The sequence below is a fragment of the Sapajus apella genome, unplaced genomic scaffold (genome assembly GCF_009761245.1).
Source record: "Sapajus apella isolate SASKATOON/1434 unplaced genomic scaffold, GSC_monkey_1.0 scaffold29, whole genome shotgun sequence".
NCBI classification, from domain to species: Eukaryota; Metazoa; Chordata; class Mammalia; order Primates; family Cebidae; genus Sapajus; species Sapajus apella.
This window is the reverse complement of record NW_022436969.1, coordinates 4,444,393-4,469,047: the sequence shown is the minus strand read 5'-3', so window position 1 is coordinate 4,469,047 and position 24,655 is coordinate 4,444,393. Positions and strand designations below refer to the sequence as shown.

General features: G+C 35.7%; 1 protein-coding gene across 1 annotated transcript in view; it reads right to left on the bottom strand.

Moving 5' to 3' along the window:
• CHST9 (carbohydrate sulfotransferase 9) overlaps positions 1 to 23,643 on the bottom strand; it is a 292,367-nt gene extending 268,724 nt beyond the window's left edge. Inside the window, exon 1 of the mRNA XM_032293135.1 lies at positions 23,438 to 23,643. The gene's annotated coding sequence lies outside the window, so the exon portion shown is untranslated. The remainder of the gene's footprint in view (positions 1 to 23,437) is intronic.
• Between the last annotated feature and the right edge of the window lie 1,012 nt (positions 23,644 to 24,655).

Sequence of the window (24,655 nt, the reverse complement as noted above, 5' to 3'; positions counted from 1 at the left end):
GATTTTGCTCTTGTTGCCTAGGCTGGATGCAATGGCACAATCTTGGCTCACTGCAACTCTGCCTCCTGGGCTCAAGTAATTTTCCTGCCTCAACTCCCAAGTCCACCCCATCTTTTAGTAGAGATGGGGTTCCACCATGTTGACCAGGCTGGTCTCAAACTCCTGATCTCAGGTGATCCTCCTGCCTCAGCCTCCCAAAGTGCTGGGATTACAGGCATGAGCCACAGCTCCAGGACTGAAACTATCCTTTTATAACTTGTATAGGTTGTTCTAGTTGAGCTTTCTAGAACAACTTATAACAAATCTGTTCTTTCCTTTACATGAAAGATTTTCCAATTATTGAAAACAATTATCCTGTGTACATTTAATCTTTTTTGCTCCAGGATAAACAATAAATATACACAATTCCTTCAGCCATTTTGTATGGGACATGGTTTAGGAGCATTCAATCAGTTTAATCATCCTCTCCAGACATATTCTAGTTTGCTAATGCCTTTCTTTAAATCCAGGGCTCAGAAATAGATATAGTAATCCAAGCATGATCAAATGGATAGATAGTGTTATGAGAATCAGCACCATAAAATGGTGGCTAACCTTGAATGCATCCACAGATAAAATGGGAGAATAAAACAGGTTACAGGTTAGAGCCTTTGGGGATTCTTTCAGTTCACATGACAGGAAAATGCAAGATATAAAAAATAATTCAAAGGAAAAGATCATGAAGAGGGAAACATATCATAAAAAAGGTTATTAAGAAATAAAGATAGGATATTATTATGCAATATGCATGAAAACAAACTTTTCATATATATTAATAAACAAGTACAAGGAAAGGATTTAAGGAACAGTAGGAATTAGGGTTAACTATGAAATATGCCCCCCCCCAAGAAAAAACAGTGAAAAAAGATGAGCCTGAAAAGATGATTTAGTCAGTGTGGAAAGTATTGAGAGAAAACCAAAAAGGACGAAAGGATTTTGAGAAAAGGAATTGAAAGATGAGAAAAATTTACTATCTCTCATATTAGTTTGAAATGTCAGAAAAGAAAAAGTATATGTGAGACAAGCTCTTTAACCTTAAATAAAAATAAGGTATTGTGGGTACTATATGTAGTCAATACTAATTCAAATTTACATTTTCTATTTCAGTGATGACAGGACATGAGTTTTTCATGCCAACTCAACAGAAGAAACTGCCTTTTAGGGGGATGTAGTGTAATACATAAAATCGAGTGAGGTTGGTGGGGTGTTGTGACTAAAAATAGTGACATATTCCCAAAACAGAATAATTTAGGAGAAAGAGACAAGACACAAACTTTTAAAAGCTTCATAACGTTATGTCTAGTTTCAAAAGATCTCAAAACATAAGTAAACAAAACCCAGAAGAATTTAAGAGGGAATAGGCAACAGAATGTTAGAAAGTCATTTTGCTCTCTCCACACACTTTGTATAAGTAAAAAGTAGTCCAAATTTTAATATTAGCCACAATATAAAACAGAATGGATCAAGTTGGTTTTGAAACATAAATATTTACAGCAAAATAGCAACATCTGCACTTAGTGTCAAATAGTGATGGTTACATCTATGCAACAAATTATTGTGACAAATAATTTATATTAAATGTTTGGCACTGCTCATTATTAAACAGTGTCTAGATATATTTTCAAATATTTTTATGGCAAGATAATAAAACATAGATAAATACAATTGTTTTGGTTATTATCTAGATAAAATGTGTTTATATGTTGTCACCTATATATTACATTATTTCTAAATTCTCCCTTCTGCTTATCACAGTAACAATAAAATCCTTGTAGAAGAATTATATTTATAGAGAATCCTCCTTCCTTATGCCAGATAAGTTATTTCTGTTAATGATTAGCAGACCATCAATACCTATTTGGAAGATTGATTTTTCTTCCTTCATCATATATTATTTAGGCATCTGATGTGTTGTTATTGTAGTGTGTCTTTTATAGAAAGAATAATACTGGTTCCCATACAACAGTAAAATTCTATGGCTAACATAAAACTCTATAAAACACTAGAAGTATATGTATATTCTGTAATGAATATGATTTGTTTCTTACAGATAAAATTTGTGAGCCAAGAACTCATTGCTAGCTTCAAGCAATCACATGCAAATATTTATTAAGTTCTACTATATGCTCCCTGTCTTTCCTCTCGTTTCACATTCTAGCCCATGTGTGGTTAGCCTGCAACCATTTAATAGAGAAATAGCATGGACTAAAACAGCAGAGGTCCTAATCTAGAAATCTTGGTTTAGAAAATAAAACTGAATTAAATCTGCAAAAATATCTACTGACAAGAAACATATAGGAAGCTCTTAAGGCATTTTCAGAAACCACACCAAATGGTTATCATATTAAAATTTCAAAGTAACTGCCTAAGGTAGTTTCTGAAATAAATATAGATATATAGAGAAGCCTAGAATAATGTCAGCAAATGAAACCACAGGTAATGTATAACTCTGAAAAATTAACATTCCAGAGTTAACATTCAAGTTTAAAATATAAAACATGTAAAAAAAACTGAATTATGAAACTTGCAGGATTATATACTATAGAATACTATAAAATTATGAATAATTAGTGATAATTTTAGTGTTATCAATATTCTGGTTTAGTTAATTTAGTTAACTAATCAATGAAGAGAATTTGAAGTGAAATGAGGGCATATTGGACTCACGCATTGGTCTCTACTCCCTCCTCAAACCTCTAAAATGAAAGGAAATGAATTAGAAAAGAAATACAGTTACAAAATATAGATAAGGGAAGAGGGGATTTTACAAGAGAGACATCATAAAGTTTTATAAATATGGAATGCAGACAAAGGAGTGATAACTAATTTTAAGATCATAAAAGCTGAAACGAAAGTTCTTCCATAGATACCAAGAAGAAGCAAAATGTTGTTTGCTATCAAATCCAGGAAAGGTAGATCAAGTTGCTCAGAAAAGGGAAGGCAAGAGAGAAGGCAATAGATTACCAGAAGAGAAGTAAGGCAAAGAACAGAGGGGGAAAAAACAAAATAAAACCAAAAAGTTAAAACAACTATACGTTAGAGCCTCAGAAAGATAAGAGAAAATATTGGTTCCACCAAAAGAGGACAAGACCCTATACTTAATAAAAAACAAGAAATCAGACAAAACAAGAAAAGCTTTGCAAATGAAATATATAAACAAACAAAAAACTCAACATATGAGTTAAAAGATATGGTGATTCTTAGAAAGTAAAGCAAAAGAACAAAAAGATGGAAAATTGAAGGGAAAAAAAAAGCCAGGAAATGGGATCGATTTAAGAGATTCAACACCTAAATAATAGGAATTTCAGACAGAAGTGAGAAAACAAAATGAAGACCATAACGATATAATTCAAGAAAATTTCAGGGAACTGAAGGACATGAATTTCCAGATCTAAAGAGATCCCTCTGAGTGCTTAGCAAAATGGATAAAAAATAAATACATCAAGGGACATTGTCTTGACATTTCAGAACACTGGTAATAAAGAAACAGTTCTATATATGTTGTTAGAGAAAAATGAACAGATCATTGAAGGAGGATCAAGGATCAAAATGATGTCAGAATTTTCAGTAGCAACACTGGAATCTAGAATAAGACAATAGAGCAAGAATGCTTTCAAAATTCTCAAGGAAAACAATTATTACTTAAAATTCTATTAAATGCTACCAAATTCTATCAATGTGTCAGTCAAGGTTGTATGTGTAAAATAAATATTTTCGGACAAGTTCTCAAAAGATCTACCTCTTGGAAAGCTACCAGAGGACATAACAAGGCAAGGAAGTTAAATCAGGGAAAGAAATGGGATGCAGAAACCCAATCTGAAAAAGGAGAGAGAGAAAAGAAAATTTAGATTGGTTGGAAGGATGACAGCTGTGTACTGGTGTAGAGGGCAAGCATTTCAAATTGGAGCAGAACAGATGCTTGGGAGACTATTTAGAAAGATAAAACTGGCAGACAAGATGATTCGTCTTAATATCTAGACAGAATATTTAGGCAATGATGAGGAGCTTGCTTGGATAAGTGTTACAAACTTAGAACTTAGAGCAAATGAAAGGATAAGATGCTATTAACTTCAGGGAAAATAGAAAGTGCAGGAAAGGAAAAAAAGTCAGATTAAGCTGCCCAGCTAAATCATGGATAACATTTACATAGTCACGATAATGAAAGCACTGACCCTAAACAAAATGGCATCACTATAATGGAAGAATAGGAGGGTTGGAAGGACAGGGACATACACGTATGGTTGAATGAAGAAGAAAAATGACTAAATCATCTCCTACTATGGTGGGAAGACAGTAGATAAAGACTAAAACTAAAATATCAAGTTCAAATATAGCTATTGTTGAGAGACAAAAGTAAGCACTAAATGTAAAAGTTCACATGACTCATAACTAGCAGAGTCAGAATCCAAACATAAGCTTGTCTATCTCCAAATTACATTGTTTCTGTGTCCCCTGCTAATAAAACTTCTGTAGTGATGACAAAACTATGAAATTTATCAAAAATTTGTTTAAAATGAGCTAATTTTTTACTAGTTACCAAAGGGGTTGATTAAATAAATAAGTTAGTGCTACTATCTTAAGAAAACATTCTAACATTGGAAAATAGTTTTACATCATTATCCCACATCTAAGCTACTTACAAAAGTAGACATCAACACTGAAATACTACAACCACACAGAGCTTCCTTTTTTAAAGGCTACAAGTTCTTGCCATCACAAAATATATCTTCTGAATTCCTGACCCCTTTGTGACATTTTACCTGCAGACCCTTTTGAAAGGTTTCACAATCCTGGCTTCCATAGTGGTGATCTTTGATTTTTCAACCTTTAACAATCTCATCCCTTTCTCTTTCTTATCTTAGAGTTCCACCCTTCTTTCTCTTCTCTGTTTAATACTCTGTAAAATGATCTAATTTCTCAAACATGAAATCTCAATCTACATTTCCAGTTCCAATAACTGATGTGTTCTGGTCTCATATTTCTAAATGCCTACTAGACATTTTCATTTGTGTATTCCACCATTTCTCACACTTCTTAATTTGTCCAAGTTTCTTATGATCACAAACAAGGCTCTTCCTGATCTAGCTGTTGATCACTTCTTTAGTTTTATCATTCGCACCTCTCCCTCAAACTCTACTCTCCAACCAAACTAAACTATTTAAATTCTTAAGAACTATCTGCATTCTTTTTTTTTTTTTTTTTTTTTTTTTGTATCTGGACACATGAACACTCTCTCCTTTCTTTTTAAGACCCTCCACCAATCTTGGAATGATCTCTGTTTGTTCTTTACATCTCATCTTTGAAGCAGTGCTCATAGAATCCTCCATGCCAAGGACAGTGCCTTAGAAAAGGTGAGTGGAACAGAAATACTTGTTGAATAAAAAAACAAAAAGACTCTTGGGTAGATTATCTACCTCTAGATAGTTTCTTCAGTTCAACACAAATAATGGTGCTTCATTCATCTTTCTTAAACATTGCTTTTTAAATATTTTTCCTTTGCCTGTGTAGAGGAGGCAACATTTTTCCTCTACTGTTTTAGGCCTTTTTTTTCAGATGAACCTAATCATTAAATTGGCATAAGACATATCAACAGGAGAAAAACATACACATTTGTTTCATATAAGTTTTGTTTGGCACAGGAGCCTTCATAGGGGAATGAAGACCTAAAGATGCAGTCAGTGATGAACATATGTACTGAATTAAACAAAGAATAGGAAATTAGGAGAATGTGACAAGGCAAAGGAGCTAGGGGTAGGGTCCTTAATTCAGTGGAGAAATGGCTATGAGAATTAGTCTTTGTTTGTTTGCACAGGGTTTCCTGGGCCTCAATTTCTTGTTCTTGACGATAGCAACAGTGATGCTTTCCTTTTGGTATAGGGAGGACATCCTTCACTTAGGAATTTCATCTCCTGCTTTTGAGAAACAGAATAAAGGTCAGAGTGATCTTTTTGCACCTGCTGCTTTTCAAATGCTTTTAGATCACCATAGTCAATTTGCCAGAGTGGCTTATTTTTAACTCTTCATCAAGGTCCTTATTTAAAGTAGAAAACCCTTATGTCTGTCTTTCTAGGTTCTTTGTAAAGTGGTTACTATCCCTCTGCAACCCAATGTCCTACTGCCCCCAACATAAAGCCACCTTCTGGTGTACTGACTCCTGGGCCTTCCATGCCCATCTCTATAACCCATCAATTTGTTTGTGCTCTTCACTACATCTGTAGTAGAACTTCTGTTCATAGAACTGATTCTCAGTTCTAAAACATAAATGGCTCAAGGCCAATGTCCCCAGAAGGTCTCCTTGGAGTTACTCTAGCCTGCTCTGATGATAGCAGCAATACTTAAGTTGTCATTCATCAAATATATTTTGAGGACCTATTATTACAAAGGCAGTGTTTAGGTATTGGGATACAAAGTGAACAGAAAAAAAGAAAGAAGTTGTAACAAGTTGAACATATGGTGATAAAGTGTGACAAGTGCTAAATTAAGGGACAAGGTAAAGAATATTGGGTAAAGGGCACAGGAGACCTCCTTTGGACATTTTGGTCAGAGGAAGTATCTTTAAGGAGGTGATATCTAAGCTGCAATCTGACGTATGGGAAGGATCTAATCATGTGCAAAGTTGTTGTGAAGGAAGAGAGGTTTCCAAATAGTGTATTCCCTATGAAAATGCTCTGAAAGAGAAAAGAACTTAACACATCCTAAGAACTGAAATAAGACAGTATGCTACAGCTTAATGAATGAAAACAAAGTGGTCTAGAAGGAGCTTGGAAAGGTAGGCAAAAACCCTATCAAGTCCTTGAGGGCAATTCTAAGGGGAAACAGATAGACATTGAATGGTTATAATCAGAGGAGTGAAAAAATTATACCTATGTTTTATGATCACTCCTGTTGCTGTAGGAGGAATGCACCAAGAAATGAAGAAGTTAATTAGGAAGGAAGCTGTTATAATCTACAAACACAGATAATGCTGATGACCTGGCCAGGGTACTACCAGTAGAGATAAGAAGTGACTGAATTTAAAATTATTTTTTGAGATGACATTTATAATATGGGGACATTTTTGAAGGAGTAAATCAAGAGTTCAGTTTTGATCTTGTTGGATTTTAGATATTAATGAGAAAACCAAGTAGAGGTATCACAAAGGGAGTTGAACATGTAAGACAACAAGCTCTCTGTGGTAGATAGAATTATGAGAGAAACCTCAATAGCCCTCTATAATCCCCTCCTCTTGAATGCAAACAAGACTTGTAATTCACTTCTAGTGAATAGCATATGAAACAAAGTAAAAAAAATTGCAGAAATAATTCATGTTCTTAATAAGTTGATTTTGAGTCAATCTAAAGGGAGATTACCCTGGGTGAGGCTGACCTAACCAGTTTAGCCCTTTCAAAGAAGGTCCAGGACTTCCCTGAAGTTAGAAATGATCTCCTGCTGGCCTTGAAGAAGCAAAAAACTACATTTTGAACTTTCTATAGAGAGGGGTGTCCTCTAGGAGTTGAGGCCCTCAGTCCTATAGCTGCAAAAACCAGAATTCTGCCTATAACTTAAAGCTTTGAAGATGACTTTGAGTTTCAGATGAGAATAAAACCCAGACAACAGCTTGATTGTAGGCTTGTGATATTCTCAGCAGAGAATCACTTAAGTTGCTCCCATACTCTTAACTCATAGAAACTGACATATGTATGTTGTTTTAAGCTGTTACATTTACAGTAATTTATTATACAACAATAGAAAACTAATACAAGCTCAAAAGAGAGGTCTAGGCTGAATACATAAATTTAGAAGTAATAAGCACATAGGCAATCACTACAAATTGATTACAAAATTAAGTTTACTAGAAATATAATTCTAAACATATATGTACCTAATAGCATAGGATCAAAAAATATAAGGAAAAATGGATAGAACTATAAGAAATTGATAAATATATCATAAGCATTTTAAAAATATACTTCTTTCAGTATTTGATAGAACATTCAGACAAAATTCGCAAGAAAATAAGAATATTTGAATAACAGATTTAAAAACTTTACATAATGGGCACACATAGTATACTCTTTCCAAAATGTAGAAAACATATATTCTTTTCAAGCAGCAAGAAGAAAAACAAAACCAAGCAACATGTAACAGCAGTATAAGTCCATTTTTATAAAACTCAAAGGCAGGCAAAACTAAACAAGATTTGCTTGAGGGAGGTACATATGCAAAATGGGAATCCTTAACACAAAAATCAGGAGGCTGGTTACCTCTTGAAGAGAGAGAATGAGAGGAGAATACAGAAGTTATGGGTGAGACAATACTGAATCCCCTTTTATTTTCCTTACTCTGTTTCCCCTTGCAATAGGTGGGATATGAGCAGAAGTCACACACACATCTTCAAGGCCTGGTCCCTAAAAACATCCTATAAAATCCTCACATTATCTCTCTTTCTTTTATCTTCAGAGGAACCAGGGGAGGGCTCTGAGGCAGTAAAAGGTGGCAGAACTGCTAAATGGAAGTAACCTGGATCCCTGAATGACTGCATGGAGCTGAATTTCTTCACTGATCCTCATGGAATTGTGTCATGAATGTGAAATAGGCCTTTATTGGATTAAATGCCTGAGATATTTGGCTGGTCAAATTTCCCCTGATTAAGCAGTTAATCTCCCCCGACAAAAGTAGGACACTTCAAAGATATTGGAAAAATTCTTTCCCTTTAGTGTGATAGTGAATACATAGGTGTTTTTTTTATTATTCTTTAAATTATCAATATATGTAATTGTACTTTAAACATTAAATATTTAATGCAAAAAAGTGGCAACTAGAACTCTGAAACTTCTGCTATTGATGAAGTAAAGGCTTTTTTACTCTACCTCCTTTTTTTGAAAAAAAAAAAAAAAAACAAAAATACAAAGTATAAAAACCACTGTCAAGCATATCTGCTAAATTGTTTAAAATCTGGGGGGAAAAGAGAAGAGAACAAGAATCGACACATATACCCTTAAACCTTGAGCTGGATATAGATTTTTGTACAAATAATATCATAGTCCCAAAAGGCTGTCCAGCAAATCTTACCAGAACAGTGGGACATAAATAGGTTATAAGGAAGGTATCTATTTTTCTACTGAAAGTCAGAATAATTGGGGATGTCAGGCTGAAGAAAATAGCACACTCTCCTACCATTTTTATTAGCTATGGAGTGGTCTCCCAGATGAGGGTACTATGGGAGAAAACAGAAAGTCATGACTATGAAATCACAACACAGTATTAGGGGCTTTGCATGTTTCCAACTTGAGGGTAAGTGAAATAAACTCGGTGACAGAGGATATTCTAGACAAGACCTGCACTGGAGCTGTAGAATTCCGTGTACACCACCTCCTGCTATTCCACATCATTAGCTCCCTTTAAGAATGGAAAACAATAAAAAAATGGCTTATAGACTAGAGACACAGGCAAGAGCAGAGCAAAGGATGGACATGTGGAGGATGTGGTCTAGGCACAAAAGAATTCGGGAGGTAGCATTGCATGAGTCCCCCTAGAAGAAACTCCTTGATCATAAAATCTAGTTATTCATAAAATAAACTAAAATACTCAAAGAGGAAAAGAGTAGTGAAAAGACTGATTTTGTGCACTGATTCCATTTAAATATAAAAATATGAAACATAATGTAATAAAAATGTAACCAAAATCTAAAATGAGAAAGGAAATTGAAAGATTCTATATTTTATTTTTATTTTCTTAGTATATAGTAAAAATGACTTGGTGGGGAGTGTACAGCCTTAAAAAGTATTGTAAATGTACAAGGTTCATAAAGAGAATGCGGCTGTTTTACATTTTATTTTACCACAAAAGTGCTTTTTCTAAACTGGTCAATAAATACCACAAAAAGCAAAAAACAACACCAACCACCAAAACAAAACAAAACAAAACAAAAAACAAAAAAAAGCAGTTAATCAGTGAGTTCTATATGAAATAACAGGAATACTTCTCAGGTAATGATTAGGTATTTATTTATTTCCAACAACTATGATTTCCAGTATAATTTTGCTTACTTCTGAAGGCAGGTTTTATAGTTCTACTTTGCTATTTATTCTGTCATTGCAATGTTTTAATATGTGTACAAATAGAAGAGCTTCATTCTCCATTGTTTTACTTGTCCTTTCTGAAACTTTAGGTATTAAATATCATGAATGAAAAATGGTTATGTACTTGGTCTAGAGGTCTGCATTCTGCTTGCAGAGGATTCAAATATACTTATAACATCTAGAATTATTCCCCAAGGCACAGTCTTTTACATGGATTTATTATCAAAAGGTTCTATTTGTGCAAAGTCTTATTATTATATTCAATAAACTTAGAGTACAAATAGCTTCCAGCTAATAATTACCTATACAAATTGTTTGCATAGCTGTTTTCTTTTAATGTCAAATTCTGTATGGAAGTCTACCTTTCATACTGCTATAAATTCAAACAACTTTTAACTTATGTTATTCGTGGTCTTGGTATTTTTAAAAAAATACATGAAATAAAAATGTATTAACAGTTTAATAAGATAACTAATATTTTACCCAGTTTTCTCGGGTTTTAAATTCTTAGCGGTATGAGTGTCCTTTGTCTTACCACTGATACCAGTATGAGTAGCATGGGAGTAGGAGGGGATAAGGACATAAGAGCAAAGTTATATTATTACTTTTGTTTTAAGATAATCCATACTCCTTAAGAACATGCTCCTTCTCCACAATAATTTGTTACTATTTTCTTCTTATTAAAACAATTTCAAGTTTAAACTGATTACTAATATTTGTCTTAATATAAGCTGAAGATGACCTGTAATTCTTTTAGTAAGGAGATTCTATCACAGTGAATTTTAACCTCAAGATGGTGTAGGCTGGCAGCATCAAGACCAGTTTTTTTCTGATTTTTCAGAAACTCAACTTTCTTCTATCAAGTGACACCATTTCTTTCAGATTTTTTCGGAAACTTGAAACTCTCCCTCTTTGCTATTATTTATAATAATTTATCAACTACTACATAAAATATGAGGGGAAATAACTATCCATATTCTTATGTTTGGTTTATTACATTGTACATTAAGATGTAAGATATGTTGTATGTTAAAATATAAGAAGATCTACATGTTTTCTTTTTATCAAATACCAAAAAGCACCACTCTACTTGCTCTGATTATGTAACCGTACATATCTTAAGGAGCCCTAAATGTTATCTTAGCATCATGCAAAGTATTTCTATAGGGACCTGAGAAATATTATATCATATGCTTTTACAGTATGAGGAATATTTTAAATATTGATTTTGAAGTTAAAATTTTCCTGAAGAAATAAATTTTTATTTACAAATTTGTAAATATATTTTTTAACCTCATTTACTTTATGCCTCACATAGAACCTGTACTCAATGGAATTTGTTGACTAAACAGAGAGTGTCTTTCGATATTTGTATACCTATGTTATTGGGCTGTAAGTATCTGCTTCTAATGTATAAGTACTAACAGTGCTTACCAATCTTCCTGAAGTTGTAGAGTGGAGAATCACGCAGGATCCTAAATCTCACTGTGACCCTGGCCAGATCTATTCTACACTGCAACTGCATTCTGCTAGGTTTTAGACATTTTCGTGAGAATTATCAGTAATCTCATACTTTGTTTTGTAGGTGAGCACTAATGTTTAGAAAAGAGGTGAAAGAATAAAACACATATTGCCATAGATGACTCATTTCCTTTTAAATTTTCCCATGTCAATAAGTTCTCATATATATCTGGATAATGGAAAAATTTTATTTTATCTAATATTTGCTGACATTATCATATTAAGTATTACCTCCTATATTACCTGAAACATATTCTTCTAAGGATCACTTTTTCTTCAGTGTTGATATATAAATTATGGAATTATTACACAATGTTGAATGAAGATATTTAGATACTTTAGAGAAGACACTATTAATTAAACAACTTTCAAACGTTTAAGCTCACTTCAATATATAAAAATTATTTTATCCTTCGGGTAGCTAACTTAAAATCATATGATGCTTTTTCTAATTTTTATTTTGAAAAATGTCTAGCCTACAGAAAATTAGCAATAATATAATTAATGGTATATAATCTTTACCTAGATTAAAAAATTGTTAACATTTTACCATAATTATTTGTCTATTTCTCCCTTTCTTACACTTAAAAAATTTCTTTTTGCTGAACTCTTTGAAAGTTGCAGATATGAGATTTCACTTCTAAACACTTTCAAATATATCCTCTCCCTAAAGACACATTCTTCTATATAACCCCAACGTGATGATCGCACTCAAGAAATTGAACAGGGATGTAATACTGTTATATGAGCTATAGCCCAAATTCACATTCCTTCCATAGTCCCAATATTATCCTTTATAGATTTTTGTTTTTTCATACAAAATCTAATCAATAAGGATGGATGTCTTGCAATTAGTTACCAGGTCTCCTAGTCTCTGTTATTCCTGAACAATATTCCAGGCTTTTTCTGTTAATCACACTGACATTTTTGAAGTATCCGGGCCCGTTGTATTGAAGAAAATCTACCAGTTTGGAATTGCCTGATCATTTCCTCATGGTTAGACTCAGCTTAAACATTTGTAACAGAATACTTTAGAGGGGATTTTTGTGTCATTCTTCATGTATCATAAAAAAAATACATGATTTCCATTTGTATTACTTCTAGTGATGTTGTGTTTAATCATTTGGTTAGCTGGTATCTGTCAGACACCAACTGTAAAGGTACTTTCCCCTTTTCAATTAACAAACAATCTGTGGGGTGACACACAGATAATATGAATGAATATCCTGTCCCCATCAACCATTCACCCAATGGTGGATGATACTTTTTTACTACTTTTGTCATGCTGGTTGCAGAAAGGTGGCTCTATTATTCTATTATTTCTTTTAATTATCAGCTTATATTTTTCAGTGAAACAGAGCTTTTCCTTCTCTCCACCCAGTCTGTGCATTCACACACTCTGGGTTCATGGATGCTTTTCTTATTCATTGTGCCCTAATCCATTACATACCTTATTACTCTTTACGTACAAAGATCCCAAATTTGACCAGAGAGAGTCCTTTAAATCTGGCTATGTCCTTCTGATGTATCCCCCTCTTTTATTTTTCAGCAATTCCTTGCTTTCTGGGACAAAATGTTGCAGAGTTTCCCCTAAACTCATTGAAGCAAGAATACTTTAAATAAAAACAGTGCTAACCCAAATCAGTTTTAATGCAGCATATTGAATTTAGCCACAAGTGTTAGCATAGTATCTAAAACATAGTAAGTGCCCATCAATATGATAGATGTCTTCTTTAACCATTTTATACCTGGTTTGAAGCCTTTGTGCAATTCTTAAAAATATAAACCTTTAATTTATAGCATAGACTTTCATATTACTTTTTGAATTTCACATATTTTTCCTTATTTTTTGTTCTCCTTTATCTTCCTTATTTTCATATGGGGGCCATATGAGTAGATAACTTTCAGAGGATTTTCATTTTCTCCAACATGGTAAAATCTTAGACCACTTCTTAATGCCAGAATGTACACAGACAGAAGAGCATAAAACCCCCATAAAGTAAAAGCTTTTAAAATTTCTGAAATTATCATGGGATTTCATATGTCAAAGGAAGTAATATAAAGGCATGCCTGGGCATTTATTTACTGTAGGGGGATAAGAAATTCAACACACCTGCCATACTTTCTAAGTAAATGTAGCACCACCCAAATCACATCTAAATTATGGAGAGGAAACAGAAATAGAAGAAAGAGGAGTAGGATATTTGGTGATGTCACAAAGAAAAAAGTGGGCATCATAGCTTACAAACTTGCTTTTATTTACTTATTTATGTATTTTTCATTAGAATGTAAGGGTGGGTATGTGTGTATGTGTGTTTGCACATGGTATTTGCATGTAACTTTGTACATGTGGAGTTAGAGATGTTCACTCAACATTGATTCGACAAATGTTCATTATACTTCCACTCTGAAGCATGTGCTGTAGTATTTGGTAGGAATACAAGGACCATCAAAACAAGACAGACCCTTATCTTAATGGTTAATTAAATAATTATACAAATAAATGTGAATTTGCAACTAAGTGCAATGGCTACAGATACATAAATGTGTATATACTTCTATGTGTATTATAAAGGGATTTAACTCAATTTAGGGGGAAGAGATGGCTCATTTGAGGAAATGACATTTGAGTTGATATTTTTAAAGTGTCAACTAAGAGTTAACTAGGGAATGATTGAGTTTGTGTTTTTAGGGGATGGGGGATAGGAGAGAGCTGGAATGTTAGGGCAGCTTGAGGAAAGTCAGCCAGCTGAAGCTGAGGAAAGAATGAAAGCATCAAAAGAGATAAAAGTGGAGGAGGCTGACCTTAGTGGATTGCAAAAATCAGGCGCTGAGTTTTGGTCTTTATCTTAAATAAAGCAATGGTAATTCATTTAAGTGGTATTTGTAGTTGGAAGGGTGATAGTTATCATATTTGCATTTTGAAAAGCTCCCTCTGGTATTCCATTCGAGGATGAATTTGGGGTGAGGAATAACGCCAGGAGATCAGTCACGAAGCTATTGTTGTTTTCTACACAAAGGATGGTGAAAGCTTACAGTTGTGTGATGGCTGAGGCAGATTTGTAATAAATTTTGGAGGTCAAAAATCAAAGCCTTGGTAATGGAGTTGAAAGGAAGTAATGTCAAGATTAAAACCAGATTGGACTATGGGAACCTTGCCCCTTTGAGGTGAGACAAGCAGAGATCATGAGTTTGATTTTGACATATTTCATTTGATGTTTCTTTAAGACAGACAAGAAGAAATTCCAGGTATAGAGCTGGATCTACCAGTAGGCAATGTAGAGGGACTTTCTGAGCTGTGATTATGTCTTACAGAGTGCTCTGCATTAAATATATTATATCAATAATGTCAAGACATTCTTACTGGATAGTAGTTGCTGTATGTATATTGAGAAACCCCAAGGTGAATCAAAGGTTGGAGTTATTACATTAACTAGCTCTAGGACCTCGGATTTCAGTGATTTTCAAATTCATTTCTATTCTAAATGCTGTTCTAATTCCCTGATCTGTAAAATCTGAAAAAATTACTTTGTTAGAGTTTCAGCAAGTGGCAAGTGGTGTATTTACAGGTCGAAGTTACAAAAGTGTTCATGCAAGTGGAGGATTAGTATTTAAATTATTTAACAATCAGCACAATTTGGGCTCCAGCTACAAATAACCAGTAAGACTATACCAGAGCATCTAGCTGAATGCCAGACCTGCTGGAGTAATAAAATCTCATTCTCTGATAATAAAAATTTCTAATTGAAAATAGAGCGCAAATGTTAGAAGGTAAAAGCGTGTTGATAGTTGCTGATTTTTGCCCAAAAAATGTCAATAACACCTAAGCATTTTTTTTAAATAACTTGGGAAATTAATCTTTTGGAAAAAAAAATTAGCCTCATTCTAATCTACTGTTCAAAGGATCCTGTAAAAAAACTAAATTAATTTAGAGATTCATTTCTTTAAAACTGTGCCTATTTAATTTTAAAATGTATTCATTAAAATACATAATTAACATCATTTTATCTAAATCCTTATGGACTATATTTGCTTAAAGTAAGCTGGAACTATAGGTCATCGCTTTAATTCCATCTGTGAAAAGAAAAAAAAAAAAAAGAAAACAATAGAAATGACCATAAAATTAAGTGGAATTTTGGGCTTCTTGTTCCTGAAACTAATGGAAAAGTAAGTATTGCATTCTTCATTGGAATTGATAGTGTTGTCTTATTTGGTTTCCTCATTTTCACATATATCTAATAGAGGCTTCTGAAATTTCTTTCACCACATTAGCTGGGTATATATATATTTTTTCTTAACCATATTCTTTAGTGTTACAGAGTTCAGTTTAGGGTAGTATTTAAGTACTATCGTAAAAGGAGGTACTCTGAACAATGGGACAGGAATGTGTCATATCTGTTTACTCCAACAAAGAAGGTTTCCTCTTGTATAGTAGAGTTAACAGTACAAAAAGGAAGGAGGGCTTTATTTCCACAAGCTTTCCCTCTATTCCATACAAAAATAAAAAGCAGAGTAAAAGGCAGATATTCCAATAAAATTTCACTGCCTATATAGATCTTTGTGCCGTTCAAATGAAAGAAGCACCTTATTTGCCTTATCGCCTTCCCAATCTAACAACTTCAATTTCATCTTCTCTGAATTCCCGTTGCACCACTATACTCGTATTAGAAATTGTAACAAAAGTAAACCAAATAAAGTTAGGGGTCAGTCTGAGGTTGAATGTTGGTCTATTCAATTGATCAAGAAGATTCCAGTAAGCATGAACAATACACAGCAAAACAATCACAGATCAAATTGTGTTCTATATAATTGCTGCATCCTCTTTGTAGGAAAAGCTGCCTCTCCCGAGTGGGTAAAACATGCCCTTCTATGTAGAGAATATTGCGATTGTGTCAAAGCAATTGGCTGTTCACACACATACACACAACATACACACACTATTGACTTCAATCTCAAGTGCTGTGCTTACATTAAAAAGCTCCTTTCTTTAAAAAGAATAAGACATACAATGGTCTAAAAACACATAAGATGGAACCTGAGTGGGAAGAAATCTAAGAAAAAATATCACAGAATTTAATAAATTCAAGATGCTGTAGCTAATACTGAAATGATATTTCATATTAACTCTTCAAGAGCAAAACTTAAGTTACAGTCCAGTAGACAGAAGTAAGAAAGTTTGAATTTCATTCTCAATTTCTTCCTTGCTTTTGGGATCCTATACTTTCCTGTATGTTGTTTATATGAGCAATCTTCAAAATCCTCTAATCTCTCTGCAAATACTGTATATTGCTCAAAGAGAAGAGATGTTGGTGTGCTTTTAGGATGTCAACAGTGCACAGATTAAATACCTCTGAAACAAACAAATTTGGCCACACCCCTTCCCCTCAACTTCTAATATGCTAGCACAGGATGCATCTATCACAAACAACATAACAAAATTCTAATACAGCAGTTTATTTGGATTGTAATAGCTTTGGGGCTTTTACTATAAGCATACTTCATAGCACTATGTTTTGTGGTATAACTTCCAGTATTGAACTAGTGCAGTTCCTTTTTGCATAAGCATGTTTCAAGGGCATTAAAAATATAAGCCTTAATAATACCTCCTTTCCTGTTTTTTCAAAGCCTGAAATTAAGTGTGTATACATACATGGTTTCATAAATATTCACATATATACATTATACATACATGCGTGTGATAATGTCTGTCTCTCTCTATATAAATATATATACATATGTATTTATGTGTGTATATAGTTTATACATATATGAATTATATATATATATATATATATATAATATTCCACATATATATGTAGACTTTCAATGCTTTCTGGAGATATATATTTAAGCAAAGTTAAGGCCTGAGACAATTAATATATTGTCTAGCATGTACTTCAGTTTGTTACCACTTATTGTCACCCCAAAAAAGATTCCTAAGAGAAATGAGGACCAGAAGAAGTGAATTTTTATAAAGGTGACAGTGACAGAAAAGGATTAGAACATGACCTGCGTGACAGCAGTGAGTTCTATGGTTCTGGTCCATTAGAGGCAGGGGACCAGTGAACAAATGGGATGGTCATACTTAAAAGAAGTAAAGCTAGATAGGTGGGGGCATGAAAAATAATCCATGCCTACATAAAAATCTTGGTTATCTGGCTCTATGGCTCTCATAATGGCAAATAACACCCCTACAGAATATTTTAGTTAGGGCTGGGTATGGTCAGAGTTGTCACAAATTATTGGTGGCGGGGGGTTTGGGGGTGCTATTAGCTTTTAGTGTGTATGCGGTGAGGCAGTCCAATTCAATGAAGAGTTTTTCCAAAAATACTTCATATAAACTTTACATGTCCTATTGAACTAAATGTTATATCAACCTGTAGAATCTGATACATAATCATAATTAAGAATTTCATTTAAATTCCCACCAAAAGCCCAGCAATTTACAATAATGATAGTTTAATTATTTCATGAACTCTGTGTTCTAACGCTAGAATTGATAGACTACAATGTTGATAGAAATTAAACCTAAGGCCAACTCAGCATCAAATCAGTAATTTTTATTTTGGAAGTATTTTACTTATTGACAATATGGTGAGTAACCTGCATCTCTTGAAATAGAACTCACATTAGTAACAACATGAAAATGTTCCAGAAAGTAATTTTGGGAATTTAGCAGAAGCATATTAATGGTATTTACTCTCTCATTTGCAAAATATCATACTTTTACATTTTCTCCACTCCAAGAGTCTATCATTTGACTTTGCAAATTTTCCTTATTCCACTACTTCCTTCTTTCTGTTATCATATAGAAATAAGTCTGGGTTTTATCTCAACACTAGTTTAAGTCTATCCTCATTCTTTCACTTTCATGTACTTCTTGCGCAGGATGTCTTCTGCTGTTTTATTTGTCTTAAATTCAAATTTATTTATCATATATTCATGCAAGTGTTGATTTTACTATGTGTCTAGTGATGTTATCCCCAAGCATCAGTAGTTAAATACACATTTTATTACACATTACTTTTATTTTATTAGCTTTTAAAAATTAGAACTATATTCTGTAATTATTTATGAATGCCTTTTGAGGATAAAAAGGGGGTAACAAAATATGTTTTTTAAAAAGAGGACAGAGTCCGAGAGTGTCAAGGATCACAGTCTGGTCCATGATGATGACTCAATGCATGAGAGAAGACATCAAGTCACAAGTCTACATTTACCTCTGCACTGCTTTATTTCATGACTATCATGTATTAGTTGATCCTGTGATGGCCAGAAAGAGTTAACTCTCTGACCTAACTAATCTAACTTTCTATGAGGTAGCTGGATGAGGAGTCGGGAGTCCAGATTTCTAGTTTCTGCTCTGCCACTACCACTGTGACCTTTAGCAGTTCATCATGATCACTGTTGGTTCCCATTATTTCTGTAACTGTAAAATGAGGACACGGGAATAAATTACTTTTAAGGTTCTTTCCAGCTCTATTAAAAAATGCATAATCTTGATCCTAAGACTTAGGCACTGATAAGAAGAAACGGATTCCTTTAATAAATGTATATAAAATTTATCCTGTGGGTCTCAATTATATTTCCAACCACAATATTTCTTTTTAAAATATTCAGTCTAGTCAAGTCTTTAAGAAATGCCATGCCTTATAAAAAATGAAAATGTTTCCTCAAAAAAAAGCATCCCTACACTTTATGCAGTGAGCACATTTATGATGAGAACATAGTCTCTATTCAGAAGGGTACATCTACTTTTCTATCATCATTCTCCTTACTTCTATAAAAGTTACAGTTTTGCTGTGAATTTTTGAAATAAAAATGATCTTATCTTATTTTCCCATCATATATTTTTGGCAGTTCTAATCTTCCACACAGAGATTTTCTAAATTCAAATAGTCCACAGAACTAACAATTCAACAAAATCTATGTCCAACTAAACACTGACTATAAACAAGATGTTTAATGCTGTTATGCATCAGCTTCTTGCTCAAGTAACTCATCCACAACCAATTTTGCCCTAGTGCTTTTGAAAAACACAATAGAAATCTGTTAAATTGGCAGTCTTGCTGAACTTCAACTATTTTATCTAACCTGGTCCACTGGAACAATAATTGAGAGCTTCTCTTTGATGAAATGTGTTTTTGATTTGGAGTATAGGTACAGAGATCAAATGGACCAAACCCCTTATTTAAATAGCTTCTTGCTATTCCTTCTCTTGGAAAGGACATATTCATATATAGGGCCTAGGAATGCCATTTAACACCAAACACATATGTATGCTTTAGGAAAACACTTAAAAATGCAGTGCATTCATAGTAAGATGCACACATAAATACATTCTTATTTGGGTTTCAGGAGCACCCCATTATCACTTTTTAAAATATATTAACCACCTCTTTTACATGTAAAGTGGGACTGAATTTCTCAAACTTTGACTCTAAGACTTTTATTTTTGCTGGGAACATATCTAGTCCTTAACATACATTCATTAAACTGGTATACAATCAAGTTTTGATTATCTTTCTGTGAATTACATGTAATCTCCTGCAAAGTTTCATACCAGGTTTGCTTACTTCTGCCACCCAGCTTGTTTCTGGGAAGGCTGTCCATCTTCCCCACCTCCCTACAAATGGGTTTTGGTGTTTGAGGTATGAAAGCTCATTTAAAAATTAACCTAAACAAAACAAAATAATTAGAAAGGCAACTTGCCCACAATAACAATGAAAATCTTTTTCAAACTAAACATGCAATACATTCCAAAGACAAACACAGATGACTTTTTAAATAACTATGATTTTACATTATCTTTGACTCTGTTTCTCTCATTAACATGAATAATTCAGAGTACTTACTATACATGGTGAAACTGTTTCCCCTAAATAATTCATTTTTAGTATACAGAAAAACAAGATGTAACATGTTCTTATGTAATATCCAAAGGCTTTAATTAGACTATATTTTTAAAGGCAACTTTACTTTCAAAATTATCTATAGTTTGAGTTTATTCTGTCCAATGCCATCCTTCTAAATTAGGAGAATACTAACACTTTCAGGTCAAAGAGCAGTATAGAGCAGTGTAGCTGGTGATAATTCCCCACTTTTTCTTGGTTCCTGATAACCTTCAAGTGCATATCAATTATTTGCAAAGTATGAAAAAGATCATCATTATCTTTTTCCTCAAAAAATATGAAAATGCTTTGGGACATTGAGCCTATATTTGAGTGAAGAGAATTTTCCTAATCTGCTGTCTATGCTAAAGGAACAAATTATTTATTATGTAACTGAGATTTGAATGATAAAAAATACTCTAACATTGAAGTTTTAATTAGAGCAAACACCCCTAAAAGGGAAACTTTTCCTGGATAGGGGAACTGAATATCTCAAATTTTGCTTTATTGATGACACCGACAAAACAAACGATGTGAATCTATCTGCTGATTACATACCAACTCATCCAGATTCCCAAATACAACGAACACTATAGAAGTAAACATGTTATTCATATCCTATCTCACATCCTTTGCCATTCATATCCAATATTTCTGTGGGCAACAATGTGTATTTCTTAGTTCTACCGAATTTGGAGTTTGTAATATTAAGTTAGTCTCTTATTTTGTAAATTCTTTCTTGGAAGATATTACAGTCTCCTGAAACCACACTAACTTTCTGAAGTCACAGGGCTGATTAATGCACTGCTTCAGAGCATCAAATGTATCCTTGTGACCAGGAAGGAAGGAAAAGAAGGTCATCAGGAGGACCCTGTAGCTGTACTAATTTCCAGTTTCTGGTAACAAAAAAGTGGTGGGAAAAAAGCAATCAGATTTTTACTGGAATATTCGCCAGCCTTGGCCAAATGCTTTGAAACTTTTAAAATGTCTTATTTCATCGAAAATAAAAGAAGCAGAGCTTGTGGTGTAATAAGCCAAACACAACAGTTACTGAACTTGGGTCAACATCAGATACCATTACAGCTTTCAGGATGGTCATGGGAATGTATGGAATGAGTAAGTACGTTTTGATACCTGTGAAAATAAAACATTGTGCTGTAAGTGAGTGGGAGAGAACAGATGGTTGGTAATGATTTATAACATTTATGTTTTTGGACTATCACCAAGCCTCTGTATTAAAAAAAATATATGGTGTTTAGTTGGTACACACCAACATCTATATGCAAGGTGCTCATTTTCTGGAGGACGGTGCTGTAATGAAGGAGATAAAAGCCAAATGAGGGAAGAGGAACATTCTTCTTGTTTTCTGGAGGTATTCAGTGTGTGCTGTTTCTTATTGACTACATACAATCTAAATGTTTTCCACGTGATGAGAGGATTTTAATTTTTCCTCAATTACTAGTCCACTGTAAATGCCTAGGAATCATATTCTGTTTGTCTGGTGTAGAACTGTAATATTGTTTTGTAAATTTGATTCACTTTGACTGAAGCTCTTATACCCTTTGAGCAATAATAAAAAGTGGTAGTTCCGGGTACTCTTGCCCATGAAAAACAATAGCATTCACCTTCTCCTCAAGTGGGTTGGCAGGCATATGGTGTTATGATTATGTACTAGAATTAGCAGGTACCAGGCAACTGAATGAGAAGACAGATAAATATTAAATATGGTCACACTGCAATTGGGTGTGTATATATGAGTTGAAAAGAAGCCCATGTCCTTCAAACCGAGAGGAATAATAACAGTGTACATAAAATTGTGCAAGATAGATTAATGCAATCCTGAGGTCAAAGCGAAGAAAAATAAACATTGGCAATACTCTCAATATCAGAAAAACGGAGAAAAGGGAGTCCTATTAAGCATCCACGGTGTTTTGATTTGGATCTAATAGCATGATGGGGGAAAAAGTCACACACACAATGTATATTATTCACTTGCCATCGCTTTCAAAACCCTGGGAATTATGCAGGCACAGTTTGTTTGTGGGAGGGAGCTGGGGGTGGACCGCAGAGAGAGAAAGGAGGAGGGCCTGCAGCTCTAGACTTGGCACCTGTGAACTTAGTTGGAAATAACTCCTGACAGGCATCAACCAGAACAGCTTCTAACAGAAACGTGCTAATAGGCAGGATGTTCAAACGGGGCAGAAGAGGGGGCAGGAAACCGTGTGAAAGTAACAGCAGCAGAAATAAACACACCATTCCTGCTCTCCCAACCCACGGCCAAAAAGCCCCTCCTCAGATCGCCCCTCCCAGCCCCTCTGCTCGGGCCAGGATCGCACCTAACTTCCCTCCCACCTCGCCTGCAGCCTGCGCCTGAGCCCGAGCCAGGTCGCGGAGTTTGGGACTGACGCGAAGGAGGCACCCCCGCAGCAGAGATGCTCATCTTCCAGCCACACACGCTGGAGGACCGGACGGACTGGCAGCAGAAACTCAAGACTGCTCTTCCTGCCGTCCTCCTTCCCACCTCTGCCTGCCCCAAGCCGGGTCTGGCCCCGGAATCCTGGAGTCCAGGGTGCCCCGCTGGGGCGCCGGAATGCAGCTGAGGTGGCTGACAAGTTCAGGCTCCCGTCCTCCTCCAGTGCCCCCTCAAAGTCAGGATCCCCTCCCGCCCTCGCCCCCCACCTCCTGTCCTCCGTCCGCTGAAGTGAAGGGAAGTGGGCTGGAATACTGGAGGAGAGGAGATGGGAAAAGGAAGATGCCTCCAGCATCCCCAGCGGCGAAGCACCTGGAAAGGTGAGGGCACACGTCCCCGCCCCTCAGGAGCCCGCTCCCGGCGCGGGTACCCAGCAGAGCCCAGTCCAGGGCCCCCCAGCCCCAGCCCCAGCCCCGGCCCCGGCCCCGGCCCCGGCCCCGGCCCAGCGCGGTTACCTCACCGGCAGCTGCCCGGCGCCTGCAGGTGCTGCTGTTCCAGGAGCGCAGCTTCGGAGGAAACTTCGCCGCTCTCCGGGGCAAACTCCCGCGCACTCCTGGCTGCCGTGAGGTGGCTGAGAGCGGAGCGCGGCGCCGGGCGCGGGGGCAGCTCGGAGTCGGGCGCTCACCCTGGCCCCGGCCCTCGCGCGTCCCGCCGGGCTGGGGCTGCGGCACCGCCTCCGCGCCCGCTCCCGCCCGCGCCCCCGCCCGCCAGCCGGGCAGCTCCGCCTCCGCCTCCCTCTCCTCTCCCTCGCGCCCGCCGCCCGCCCTGCCTTCTCCTGCTCTGCCTTTGTGGCTCTCTCGTCCCCTCTTTCCTCTGACTTTCTGGCCTCGCCTCCGCCGGCGACTCGCCCTCCCTCCCAGCCCCGCGTCCCAGGGCTCAGGTGCCACCCCACGCCCAGTCGGGAAAGTGATTGGCCTCGCAGTTCCTTCCCAGTTCGCCCTCTCCTTGTCCTCTCCTAGATTTTCTAGAAACCAAGTCCTGAGGGACACATCCATGGGTTAGAAGGCTGTCGCAAACGTTAACTCCAAAGTCAGAATGAGTTTTGCTTTACAGGCAGGAGGTGGTGTTTGTTTGTTTTAATGCATCGATTATAATAGATCAATAAAGTGCTTGTTGTAAGTACGGCTAAGTTCAGCAGCAGGTTTGCCTAAGCCAGGCTCCCTCGAAATGAGCGTAGTACACGTTTGTAATATTCGAGGCCTAAGAGTTTTCTCAGGCCACGTATTTCAAAATCAGACAAGCTGAAGTTGGCGGTTTTAAAGGGATTTGCAAAGACCAAGACTACAATAACATTTTTAAATTAGTAAAGGAAACACCAGGCTTTGGGAGGCCCAAGCGGGAGAATCACTTGAAGCTGGGAGTCAGACTGCAGTGAGCTCTGACCCTGCCTGTGCGCTCCAGCCTGGGTAACGGGCAAGACCTTGTCTCAAAAGGAAGACAGAGAGAGAAAATAAAAAATAGTTCATTAAAGTTTAAAAATTAGTCCTAAACATTATGCTAGCAACAATTTGACCAAACTAGGGCAAATAAAAATAAATGAACCCTTGATTGCTTATTATGCATTCAGGTGATTTCTATAAATTAACAAAGAAAAACTCCACTTTTAAAAAAATCATTAACTAGTTAAACCTGCCTTATTATGACATTAGAATTTTCTTGTTGCTGTTGCTGAA